This window comes from Balaenoptera physalus, assembly GCF_965194825.1.
Source record: "Balaenoptera physalus genome assembly, chromosome: 5".
Taxonomy (NCBI): Eukaryota; Metazoa; Chordata; class Mammalia; order Artiodactyla; family Balaenopteridae; genus Balaenoptera; species Balaenoptera physalus.
Window position 1 is genome coordinate 120,777,446 of NC_138884.1, and position 14,174 is coordinate 120,791,619.

General features: G+C 37.9%; 1 protein-coding gene across 2 annotated transcripts in view; it reads left to right on the forward strand.

The window, feature by feature from the left end:
- EGF (epidermal growth factor) overlaps positions 1 to 14,174 on the forward strand; it is a 102,186-nt gene that overhangs the window by 13,533 nt on the left and 74,479 nt on the right. The window lies entirely within an intron of this gene.

The window sequence follows — 14,174 nt, forward strand, 5'->3', positions numbered from 1 at the left end:
GTATGGGACTCTCTGCGCTTCCTGGACTTGGGTGGCTATTTCCTTTCTCATGTTAGGGAAGTTTTCGACTATAATCTCTTCAAATATTTTCTCTGGTCCTTTCTCTCTCTCTTCTCCTTCTGGGACCTCTATAATGCGAATGTTGTTGCGTTTAATGTTGTCCCAGAGGTCTCTTAGGCTGTCTTCATTTCTTTTCATTCTTTTTTCTTTAGTCTGTTCCGCAGCAGTGAATTCCACCATTCTGTCTTCCAGGTCACTTATCCATTCTTCTGCCTCAGTTATTCTGCTATTGATTCCTTCTAGTGTAGTTTTCATTTCAGTTATTGTATTGGTCATCTCTGTTTGTTTGTTCTTTAATTCTTCTAGGTCTTTGTTAATCATTTCTTGCATCTTCTCAATCTTTGCCTCCATTCTTATTCCGAGGTCCTGGATCATCTTCACTATCATTATTCTGAATTCTTTTTCTGGAAGGTTGCCTATCTCCACTTCATTTAGTTGTTTTTCTGGGGTTTTTTCTTGTTCCTTCATCTGGTACATAGCCCTCTGCCTTTTCATCTTCTCTATCTTTCTGTAACTGTGGTTTTTGGTCCACAGGCTGCAGGATTGTAGTTTTTCTTGCTTCTGTTCTGTATGTCTTTCTTTAGGAGATCTTTTCCTTAACGTCATCATTCAAAACTTTCCTTTGATGCTGGAAATTAGTTAATGTATAGAAACTTCAGTCATTTTAGCCAAATGCAAGGCAGGAACTTCTGCTCTCATCACCTCTTGACCTTTCTAAGTCTGAAGTTTGAATTGGTGTGTGCATCTCTTTTCACTTATGACCTTGATTTTCGTATTCTCCCAAGCCTGGCCATGCTAATGTCGCTCAGTGTCTGGATTTCCCAAGTATTTCCCAGGATACTTAGTACACTGGAGTTTGTGTGAGAATGACAGTGATTCATGGTGGGCACTGATTTATTTGCAAAGTGCCCTCCAGTGTAGGCTAGACGAAGCCTTTCAGAGAAAGGCACTACCTTCTTCCTCCATTCCGAGACACCTATCAGGGTGCTACGGACTAATTTTGTGTGTAGTAAGTGGATTTCATTAATGGGGTGGTTCTTTTTGTGGGTAGTTGGTTGCTAGGATACACAGACAGTCCTAACAACTTCATGGCAGCTGTCTTGTTCTTTAGCACATGGTGTGTCAGTTGAGAAATAGTATTTTATTTTGTTCACTTCAATGCTTTTCTAGTTAAAATTTCAGAAGCTTGAAGAAGGATCTTTCTTCTTCCATAAACTATCCTTGTATGAACAGGTCAAAGATGGAAGACCCCGTCAAACTCAACACTGTCATACACTGTTGACACGAATCCTCTGCATTTTGGGTCCTTCCCTTATGAGGTTTCAAAACATGCCTAGAGGCAGAAGCTACCAGGGATCTTCTGGTGTTTTTTTCCTTCCCCCTGAAGCATGCAATTGTTCTGTTTACTACAGGAATTTAATCTTTCCTTGGTTTGCAAGGAAATTGCAAAGGTTACTATCATTAATGTCAATTTACCCGGTGTGTGGAAGTGTATATCTTTTAGATTCAGGCAATGTTGTTGAGAATTTTAAAAGTTCTAAGTGGATCAAAAGTCTTATTATGTTTTGGGAAACATTTGAAAAAGTTTCTGAAAGCTTTATATTTCTTGGCTATTCTAACGAATCATGGCAAAGATTTCATGTAAGAGGAAAAAAATAAGGTATGTGAAGAAAACTTGCCATCGCGAATCTTAATGCATTTGAAAAGTACCCAATAATGCTCATGAGAGGATGATTGGAGACTGTCTTTCAACATTGATGTGTATCTTCTGGAACAGAAAGCTAAATAGAAGCACCATCTGCATGGATATCCCTCTTTAAAGCAGACTATGTTGATGCATATAAAATGACAAGGTTTTATTCCTTCCAGTAGACAGAATAAAATGCCATTTTCAAACAGAGGATATATTTTTAGACAGAGTGAATTGTGGTCGATGCTTTACACGAGTGGATTGATCTTGTCCCAGGAAAAACTGGAGCTGTTTTGGACAGGTGGTGGTTCCAGTGTGGCACTTGCTTGTTGCCTTGCTTTGCATGAAGGAGTCTCTCACGCCTAGTGAGTGCACTATGCCTGGCAGGTTCTGATAGGCCTTAGCTGTTGAAATGGACAAGGTCCAATTATGTAGCTGATATGAGCTGCTAATACTTACCTCACAGGATTGTGATGAAGACTAAATAAATTAATTCGTGTAAGGTGCTTAGGATCTTGCCCAACACACAGTGAGTTCTCAGTAAATATTAGCTATTACTCTACCAAATACCATAGCTAAGACATATTAGAAACACCTTTGCTTTGTGTAATTTTTCTAATACCTGTTTCTTCAGATGTTCAACAGTTCTTAGAGAAATCTGAAGTTGGTTTCTTGGCATGAGCCAAGTCCTAACAATCACCTAGGGTATTCTCTGTGATTTGTTACTATCCTTGATGTAAAGTATGGTACAAAATCCCCAATTAATTAATTTTTCTAAGTAATTATTCTTAGGGTTTGTCACATTTGCCTTCAACATTCCAAGAAACTTATATGAAGCATTTTTCTCTGTATTTATATAGCAATGCCTACAGCTAGGGCCCAGAAATTAGCACTGGTCAGGGTGGTATAATAAGAACAATGGAAATGGACTCAGGAAACATCTAAGTTCCAACACTTCTTCATTTTCTTTTCTTTCTGTCTCTTCGTCTAGAAACATTCAGAATTCAGTATCTATAGGCAAATATTTGTTTAGCCTTGCAATATGAGGAACATGATTGTAAAGGTAGGAAAAGGAGAAGATAATTGTGTTAGTTATAAATGAGACCAACACCAAATTTTGTACGTTTAATAAAATTTTTACAGATTTAATCAATTGATTAATTTTGTAGACTTCTTTCAGAGAGTTGAGCTTTTGGTGTCACTTGGGGCAGGTTGTTTGCTTTAGGTTATTGTTTTATTTCCTTTATTAGAGCTCATAATGACACATTATTGATTTGGTATTTGAAGTTTAGAGAAGCAGAGAGATGGAAACATTTCACAGAAAATAGGGGTTAAGATGAATAACATCTATTTATGAATTTACCACAAGCTCAGGATTCCTTCAAAAATACGGCAAACAAGGAAACTATTGAATTCTGTAAGACAGGCAGGTTAGGAATTGATAAATGTTAGATTAGAAAGGACCTTCAAAATCATCTAGCCCAGCTGCCTCGTGTTACAGATGAGAGGTTGAAATCCAGAGGGATGAAGTAACTCACCAGGTTCCTAAGAGAACTGGAATTCAGGACCCTCAACTCATTTTACAACATATACCAAGCACATGTTACCTTCCACAACTGATGTTGAAAACCCACCAATGTAATGATTTTATTACTTCTTTCTACTGAAAAGTATTAATAATGTTAAGTTAGTGTAGGGAAAGTCTCTTACTAGCTCTCTATGTTGAAAGCGCTTTGAAAGTAGGACTGAGGTTTCCTTTTATAAATACACCAATTATACCAATGAATTAATTCAAATCAGTTCAACAAATATTTATTGAACATCAGTTATGTGTTTGGACTGACAGTGATGACCTCGTTGATCCAGGTGCCCAGGGTGTCCTGAGGGACAGTGAGAGTCTCAGCTTAGAGGGCGAGGTGTGGGTGGGCTGCAGTTTACCTGATGCCTTGTGGACCATATTAGTTGGTTTTATCAAAGCTCACTCTTACAAAATCTAACAAGTGACTTAAAAACCCTCCTGCGAAGGAAGTAAAGATGGCAGACAATGCTAATAATGCAAGCCCAAGAAGATAATGAGGAAAGAACAGCACTGACCCCTTATTCTCAGAATGAGCTCTTTGTTGGCTGCATAAGGGATAAAAACATTTAGATTTGACAAAAAGGAGAAATTAACAAGAAGGAAGCCTGAAAAATGGATTTATGCTTACTACCATTATTAGTGATAAATCTCAAAACAAGTGCAAATTTGCCTCAAAATGTTAGCTAATGAAGCCATCAGGACAAGCAAGATGTTTAAGAATAAGTATCCAGAATGCGAAGATTAACTCTTTATGATTTTCACAGTTGTGTTCAAAGTTATGATATGCAAGACTACATACCGTAAGCTTACTGATAAAAAGTTAGAAGGCTCCCTTGAGGTTTCTGACGTTACAGCAAAAATGGTAAAGCCTCTATAAGTTGAAATATGCAATAACAAAATTTTTGTGACTGTTGCCTAAGTTTTTCAGTCATTAGGGCTAATGTGGTCTCTGGAAACAGGAGTTATAACCATCAATGTAAAAATAAACTACCCTCACAAGTCTGCACTGCCAAAAAAAAAAAAAAAAAAAGGTAAAGCCTCACACTATTAGTGAAATACTTGTCTTCCTGCTCCCTGCTGTGGTAAAACATGCCTGAAGTAATACATGGAAAACCACATGGCAACAGATTAAATGTGTTCTTTTGTCAGCAAATACTACTGAAAACTTCACAGAAGGCATTACTGAAATTTTAAAGAAGTAAGTATTAGAAAAATTATACAGTTTGAGTGAGAGTAAAAGTGTTTCTGCTATATCTCAGCTTATGGTATTTTCTAGAGACTAAGAGTGAACATTTACTGAGAACTCACTATATGTAAGGGAAAATTCTAAGGTCTTGGCATGAATTTATTTAGTCTTCATAATAATCCTATGAAGTACTATTATCATTTCCCTTTCCAAGATGAAGGAACCTATGCACAGAGAGGTTAAGTAATGAGCTGAAAGTCACACAGCTATTATAAGTAATAGTGGAGCCAGTAAAGAGTCAACATGGGTATTCTGTCTCCAGTGCCAGTGATCTTAGCCACTCTTGTATTTGCCTCTCTGTTTCAACAATGAAATGCACAAAGAACGGAGATACTTTTTTATAAGCCAATAAAAGAAAGATGCATCAGAGAAGAAATTTTCTCAGTAGTCAATGACTTCTTTATATATTAACAAATATATTGTGAAAAAAATAGTATGCATGTACTCAGTGGCAATGGAGCCACATCAACAAAAAGCGTTCTTGGGTGAGATGACAGCAGACCCTACAGTACAGTCTCCACAGTTTCACAGGGAATCAGGGCAGCAAAATCACTGAAACTGGAATTGCACAAAGTGCAGTGGGGCATCTCTGATGTCATTATTTCTATAAAAACAAGACTAAACTAGAGTCTTTATAATACTTTGTATTGAATGGGGAGTAACCATGAAAATATTTGTCCCACATGCTTCCTGCAGAGTATCTGGAAGCAAAGCACTTATGACAATAATCAAATGTTACATATTTTTCTTTTTAAAAAGGGACAAGTATTTCACATTTTTTTACCTTTTCTGTGATGATAAATTGGTGTCAGTGGTATGCTACTCAAAAAATAACTAAAACAACAGAACTTTATCCCTTCCAGTTAAAGGTGACATTCTAACAACGAGTGAGAAAGTGACTTGCTGATTGTAGGAAATTTATGATGAAGAGAGTGATTTGAAAACTGATGATGTTGGAAATGTTTCTATTGTCATGTGATTTGGTTGTTGAATCAATGTCAATATGTCACTTATTAAAAACTCTCTCTTATCTACCTCAGGGCCTTTGCACTGGCTCTTCTTTCTGGTTGGAAGGCTCTCACCCCACATATCTACTTGGCCCACCCTGCTCTTCTGTCTTTTCTCAATTTCACTTCCCCCATGAGGCCTTCTCTGACCACAGTTCTAACCTGCTCCACCCATCCTGTTACTGCCCACCCCTCTTTTTCTTTTTTTCTTCTGTGACACCTATCTGACCTCTGGTACACAGTGCAATTTACTGATTTACTCTGAAAAAACAAAAAAACAAAACAAAACAAAAAAACTCTCATGTCTGCATTCTTAAAAAAAATGCCTGTAAACAGAGTTTTCCAAACTGTTTTTAAAAACTTCTAAATTAAGAATTTTTGTCCTTTCAATTCCACTTGCTAAGAATATAAAATGCAACACCTGGTTAGTTTGCATTTACTGATTAAAGTACAGGAAGGCAGAAATTTGCTAGTCTAATTCAATAAAATTTGTGAATAATTGATAGATGTAATTAAAAGGCATATTTTGTGATTTTGTAAATATAGCCAATGAAGCATCTTATATTTGATATAGATATAATTGTGAAATATCTATTTTGTCTATGACAGTTATCAAAGACTAAATATCAAAACATATTGAACTTTAAACCAAATTTTTGAACTCCTATATTAAATTCAATCTTTTCAGTAGATGCAAATGAATGTTGCATAAACTCAATTTTTAACATGCAGAGGGACTTTTGGGGCTGTGTGACATCTGCAACTAGAAATGTCCAGCAGAAAGTAGAAAATACAGAGGCAAAACTCATAGGGCAGGTCAAGATAGTGATTTCCGTGTGTGTGTGTGTGTGTGTGTGTGTGTTTGTAAGAAATATCTGGAAAAAAATTTTAATGTTGGGGAATGCATTTTAGTATGGTAACATTAATCTTTAAATAAAATTGAGCGTAATTTATGCTGACAAGCTGAGGGATAAACATGCTTACTTAAGATGAAGGATTACCTACAGCACAGGAACCTTCTGACAGCATTCACTGTTCTGCAAAACTGCATTATTATGAGTTTTTAAAAAGTTATAGTGAGGAATTCCCTGGCAGTCCAGTGGACTCTGCACTTTCACTGCAGAGGGCACGGGTTCAATGCCTGGTCGGGGAACTAAGATCCCATGTACAGCACGGCCAAAAAAAAAAAAAAGTGATAGTGAGCTGTGGTATAAGCTGAGTGATAGACACATAAATTAATGGAACAGACTAGAAAGTCCAGAAATAGACTTACATAAATATGGTCATTTGATCTCTGACAAAGGTGCAAAAGCAATTCAGTAGAGAAAGGATAGTCTTTTCAACGTATGATGTTGGATCAATTAGACATCCATGAGCAAAATAATCTCAACCTAAACCACACACCTTATACAAAGATTAACTCAAAATAGATTATAGATCTAAATTTAAGATGTAAAAGTTTAAAGCTTTTAGGAGAAAACATAGAAATCTTTATGTCCTGGAGTTGAGTTCTTAGAAATGACACCAAAAGCATGATATACAAAGGACAAAAATTATAAATTGTACCTCATCAAAATTGAAACTTTTGCTCTGCCATAGACAATGTCAAGAGGATGAAAACACAAGCTGTGTGCTGGAAGAAAACATTTGCAAAGCAGGCATCTGACAAAGGACTTGTATCCAACATATATTTTTTAAAAACCTATCAAATGCAATAATAAGAAAATAAATAACCTAGTTTAAAATGGGCAAAGGATTTAAACAGATATATTCAACAAAAGGATATAAGGATAGTAAGTAAATCCATGAAAAGATGTTCACCATTGTTAACTGTTTTAGGCTGAATATGGCCCCCAAATATATCTATGTCTTAATTCCTGGAACTTGTGAATGTGACCTTACATGGCAAAAGGGACTTCACAAATGTGATCTTGAAATGGGGTGATTATCCTGGATTATCTAGGTGGATCCTAAACGTACTCACCAGCATCCTTAAGAGAGGGAGGCCAGAATGTCAAAGGAGAAAGAAGATGATGGAAACAGAGAGACGTTTGAAGATGATACACTGCTGTCTTTGAAGATGGAGAAAGGGGCCATGAGTCAAGGAATCCAGGGAACACATTATATATGGGATGCAACATATTATAGAATTAGATATAAAAGTATCCAGGTGAGGTAATTATAGGAATCCATTGAAAGAGACCCACTTTCTGATTAGTTCCTGGAACATGGATGGTTGCAGAGAATCCAGCCTTTTGGTCAGCTTCCTGAAGTGGGTTCCTTGACGGAGCTGAACTACAAGACGCTAAACAATGAGTTCCTGATGAATTCAGTTTGGGATAAGCATGATGTCTAAAAGCTAAATCTGTGATCAGAAAGACATGGCTTTAAATCCCCAGTTGGTTATTTATTGGACATGTGACTTGTAGCAAGTTAGTGGCTCTAAACTTCAGTTTCTTCTGTAAAATGAAGATGCCAGGAGCATCTACCTCCTAACGTTACCCAATTAAATCAAATAATGCATTTAATGTGCTACCCCAGAGATAGCACTCAAGATGTTGGCTGTTACTATTCGGATGGTATTTACCACCCACCTTCTTGGAGAATCAGAGTGTATAATAGCAGATTAAAGACTCTGAGCAGCTCTGTTGAAAAGAACAAGTTTAATTTTCTAGAATTTGCTAGCCTCAGTTACTATCCTGAGGACCTGGTAATGGATTCTCTTTAGCTTGATAATGAGAATGTGGGTGAGGAAGGGACTATTTTTTGCTCCAGATGACTCATTTCTACCACCACTCAGGGACTAGGGTGGCAATCTTCACATTTTTCAGAGCTTTCCTTACAGAATTAAGATTCTGTAACCGAGCAGGACCCTATGGGGCCATCCCACGACAGACCCCTTCCCCCTCCCCTCTGCTTCAGCTCCTCTTTGTAGGACCTAGATAACAGTCTTGGATGCACGTTTCCTGAGTTGTTTTACAGATGCTAAAACCCCCACCAAATGGAAGAAATTAACTACTTGATGACCGTGAGCACACAGCACTGCCCCCCAATACACACCTGTTGGAGCCTAAGGATGAATATAGTTAACCCCTGTGACGCCGCCCTGTTACCTCGCCATCAACCAATCAGAGAATTGTGCGCGAGCTGATCACACAGCGTGGGATGCCATTCCCTCACCTTCCTTTAAAAATGCTTTGCTGTAACCCATGGGGGAGTCCAAGGTTTCTGAGCACTAGCTGTCCTGGACTCCTTGTATGACTCCCTACAATAAACGCTGCACTTTCCTTCAAACCACAACCTGGTGTCTGTAGATTGGCTTTACTGTGCACAGGCAAGAGGACCCAATTTTGGTTTGGTAGCAATTTAAGTTCACATCTCCTGGCTCACCTTTCTAGATGTATGATTTCTTATTTTAAAAAAAAATTTATTGACGTAGAGTCGATTTACAATGTTGTGTTAATTTCTGCTGTACAGCAAAGTGATTCACTTATACATATATATATATTTTCATATTCTTTTCCATTATGGTTTACCACAGGATATTGAATATAGTTCCCTGTGCTGTACAGTAGGACCCTGTTGTTTATCCATCCTATATATAATAGTTTGCATCTGTTAATCCCAAACTCCCAATTGTTCCCTCCTCCCTGGCCCCCTGCCCCTTGGCAACCACAAGCCTGTTCTCTACCTCTGTGAGTCTGTTTCTGTTTCATAGATACGTTCATTTGTGTCATATTTTAGATTCCACATATAAGTGATATCATATGGTATTTGTCTTTCTCTTTCTGACTTTGCTTAGTATGATAATCTCTGGGTTCATCCATGTTGCTGCAAATGGCATGATTTCATTTTTTTTATGGCTAATATTCCATTATATATATGTGCCACATCTTCTTTATCCATTCATCTGTCGGTGGACACTTAGGTTACTTCCATGTCCTGGCTATTGTAAATAGTGCTGCAATGAACACTGTTGTACATGACTCTTTGAATTATGATTTTCTCAGGGTATATGCCCAGTAGGGGGATGGCTGGGTCATATGGTAGTTCTGTTTTTAGTTTTTTAAGGAACCTCCATACTGTCCTCCATAGTGGCTGTATCAATTTACATTCCCACCAACAGTGCAAGAGGGTTCCCTTTTCTCCACACCCTCTCCAGCATTTATTGTTTGTAGATTTTTTGATGATGGCCATTCTGACCGGTGTGAGGTGATACCTCATTGTAGTTTTGATTTGCATTTCTCTAATAATTAGTGATGTTGAGCATTTTTCATGTGCTTTTTGGCCATCTATATGTCTTTTTTGGAGAAATGTCAATTTAGATCTTCTGCCCATTTTTTGATTGGGTTGTTTTTTTGTTATTGAGTTGTATAAGCTGTTTGTATTCAATGTATTATTTCTGAGTCACCTGGCTTCTATCTCACCTGTCCTGAATTTTGACCCTAATGAGTAAGCTGAGAAGAAAGCCGTGATTGCTCAAAAAGTAAATGTGTGCCCTTTTAGGAAAAGGAAAAGGAATTGAGAAAAAGAAGATGAGGATAGTCTTTTAGAGTGAAATAAAACTTTCTGCACTTCATAAAACCCAGATATTATTCAAATCAGCCCCTTGGGAGGTAGGAATAAATGACTCCTATCAGGGGCTTAGGTAGGAGCAGGTGAGGAGGTGTCAGGCTTTCTTACATCAGGCCTGTCAGTTTAAATCTACATTCTTTTCTCATAGTGTCATTGAATCCTGAAAGTCCAGAGTTCCATTTTCTCTTTTGTCCTGTGAGCCTTCTTCAGTCTGCCTTCAGATTTAGAGCAGGAAACCTGTGGCGGTGAGGGCAGGTGGCAGTGTCGGCCTGAGAAGACTAAGCGTTGGCATGTCTTGCTAACATGCTTGCCAGTATCCTTGATGTGTTAACCAGGTCCCACGAGCTTTTGCCCCCAAGGCCCAAAGAAGACAGTCAATTTCTCTTCTCATTTACCTGGGTGGGGCTGCTTCTCCAGACTCAGAGCAGATGAAGGGGTGATGGTTGTGAAATATTCTGTTTCTGCCACCCACATCCCCACCCCTTTCAATCAAAAACTGCTTTTTATAATTGATCTCTGTGCTCTGGAGACCCCAGATCTTCAATGTGCTCCAAACATTCTGGACTCCTTTCTAATTCCTGAAGATCCCCTACTAATCCCCAGGTTGAGAAGTCAGAGGTTCCAATTGATTTGCTGTGACCTGTTTGCTGTCTTTGGGTTTGTATTCCTTAGACATGATGTTTGATTTTCTATGCACTTCCTTCTCACTGAACTGCACCCAAAGTAAATGCTGCGGGTTTTGACATGGGAAAGTTTAGCTGTTCAAACATACACACCCTGCTGACAAATCCACAGATTGTACCACACACCAGTGTTTATAGAGTCTTTGACAGGTTTGAAAAAACACTAACTTATTTATCATTTCCAGTGTCCTACAGTCTAATGACTATTTCACCAGGCCTAATTCTCAAAGTCTTTAACTTTCTTTTAAATCATATTACAATTCATTTTCACAAATGTTCATCCCAGGCCCTGGTTTACACAAAATGATGCTGACAATGTAGGAATGGTGTTTTGAGGGAGGTGGAATAAAAATCTGTTACAGAAGTAAAATGAAGATTGTAATGTCTTGACACATAACCCAGAGCAATGCAGGAAAGAGTACTGCATTGGGAGGATAGTGCATGGGTTCTAATTCCAGCTCCACCATCAACTGTAGGTGGGACTCTGGGAAGCGTCGCTGAATTTCCTCATCTGAACTAGATCTACGATTTCCAAATTCACCAAGATATAAGAATCACCTGGATTGTCTGTTCAAAAAACAGATTCCTAGTCCTCAGCCCGGCCTTACTGAAACGGAATTTCCAGGGAAGGGATCTGCAAAAGATACACACACACACACACGCGCGCGCGCATGCGCGCACGCACAGAACACCCTGTGTGATTGTTTTGAACAAACAGTTTTGGGAAACACTGAACTAGGTAATGTCTAGGGTCTTCTAGTTCTGAGAGCTATGGTAAAACACTGGATGCTAGGATTCACCTGTGAATGAGAAAAATCTGAAGATAAAATTTATTCATTATTCATACTTAGTATTTTCATAAATATTTGTTCTTTGAAAAGCTATCGAAGTTAATGCTATGGTCTGTGTTTTATGGATCTAAGTGTTTTCCAGATTTATTTTTTCTCTTTGATTCATTGACTGTAATGTCTGGCCTATCTAGCCCGTGGTGTTATATTAAGGATAAATGAGACCAGGATGTGAAAGTTTGTTATTATTATTATTGTTGTTGTTAGTAAAATAACTACCATAGGATAGATTCTGCTTTTATTAATTTGATAGACCTGCTAGTGTCTATGTCTTCATTCATATTGGTAAAAAGCCCAGACAAATTAAAAAATACAATTATTTCTTCATTAATTTATTGATTTAGGAAAAAATTTTGAGTCCTTACTATGTACAAAGCATTATGCTATGTTCTATCTAAAATGTTTAGAGTGCTTTTCCTTTCTCCTTTTTTTTTTACCTGGAAACCTATTTAGTAGTACTTTGGAATGAATCAAATGTTTTATCGATCTCATCAATGTATCAATGCATTAGGAAATTAATAACATGTATTGACACATCTATTCAGTTTACACAGGATGCATGGTACACATTTCAAAGGGAGGATTCCTGGCAACAAATCCACAGGCCTGCAGCAATCTGTGGCCCACAGATTAGTAGCTCTCTATTTAGGGTGTCTTTTCCTATGCCTTCCTTTTCTCCGTGATACATTGCTATAAGAGAAATGAGTTATAATGACATTCTAGTCCACGGGTTCAAACCTGAACAGTGGTACAACCCTACGCAGTGAGACCTTGGTTGTGGGAATATGTAATGGCAAATCATATTTGTGTAGTGCTTCACAAATAATGAAATAGTTTCATATCTATAATTTCATTTTCTTTCCCCAGTAGTCCTCTGATATGGGCTGGGGAGGTCCTGTGAGATGTCCAGAGAAACTAGTGAGCCGGGGCTGGAAACCAGGCCTCCTGGCTCTCAGTTTAATGCCCTTTCCATTTCTCCTGTGATACCTCTGATTCTACAGCTAGAATGGCAATGGAGAATGGGCTGTCCTACACATCTCTGCCAGGGGTCTTGTGCTGTGGAAAAGATATGGGAAGAGTGATTTGAGCCAATTCTTTTAGACATTTATAAAGGCACCTATTTCAAAACTCTCACGATCTTACACTTCTCCCTTCTCTTGTATCTCTATTCCAATATATTCTCTAAAGTGGAGCTAATGTTTCTGACTCTAGAACATAATCCCCAAGTAAGAGGATGTTAATTCATCATCATTTGAAATCCTTAGAACAGTAAACACATTTATTATGTCACATTAAGTTATTAAGGTTTAATATTAAAACAGAATGGAGTCAGCCCAGCAGGGCAGTGAGAATATGTTAGAATTCTTCTCCAATCCCCCACTCATCCCAGTGGTTAACTGGTATAGTTATCTAAAGGCAGAATGGCAGAAGCCTCCTCATCCTCAGTCAGGAAAGACCAAGGAAACTAACCCTTGCTAACCGTGGCTGCAGAGTATGACACGGTCCCCTGACATCGTCTTGGAGCATTGGAGGCAAGCTCTATGTGGAGTCGGCCAATAATTTCTGCTGAGATTTCCAAAGAGAGGTATCAGGTACCCAAGCAGGTGTTGAGTACTTGGGAGTCTGAGTGGGTAGATGGTCATCACCTGGAACAGGACGGGACCCCAGGCATAGGGTTAGGATACAGGGCAAGGCCTTGTAGGAATCGAGAGATCCACTGAGGTCCACCACTCAGATTTGGCAAATAAAAGTTTAGGGCACTCAGTTACTTGAATTTTAAATTTCAGGTAAACAGTGAATAATTTTTTAGGGTAAAGGATGTCCCATGCAATATACATGTAATTCAAATTTAACTGGGAGTCGTAAATTTTATGTGGCAATGTTAACAGGGACAAAATATTTCAGAGCTTTCATGGATAGCATTTCAATTTTTCCTGATTCCGCTCAAGACCTCTAGGTTTCACTATGTTGTTCTTTGTCAGTAACCTGGATGCTCTGTTCATAAGGTAAGACTAGAGGAGGGAGATCCATTTCCAAAACAGTAATATCTGAAATTTTATTTCCAATTTACATCATGAAATTTGACATTCATACAGACCCTCTTTACAATAGAATACAGTAGGTAGTTTCTTTTTGAACATAAAAATAACATTATTAAGCTAGAAAGTGTCTTTCTCTTCAAATATTTCTTTTTTCATAATTTGGCAATGTTCATTTCTTACAATTTGTGGAGAAAATGATTTACAAAGTTAATTGTGAACATCTACAGGAAGTCTTTATTATCTAAACAATGGTATTTTTTTTAAATATAAAAGCAGGATTTAAAAAATTAATTGTGAGGACTTCTCTGGCAGTCCAGTGGTTAAGACTCCAAACTTCCAAAACAGCAGGTGAGGGTTCGATACCTGGTTGGGGAAATAAGATCCTACATGCCGTACCATGCGGCGCAACCAAAAAAATTTAAAAATTAATTCTGCTTGTGCTAT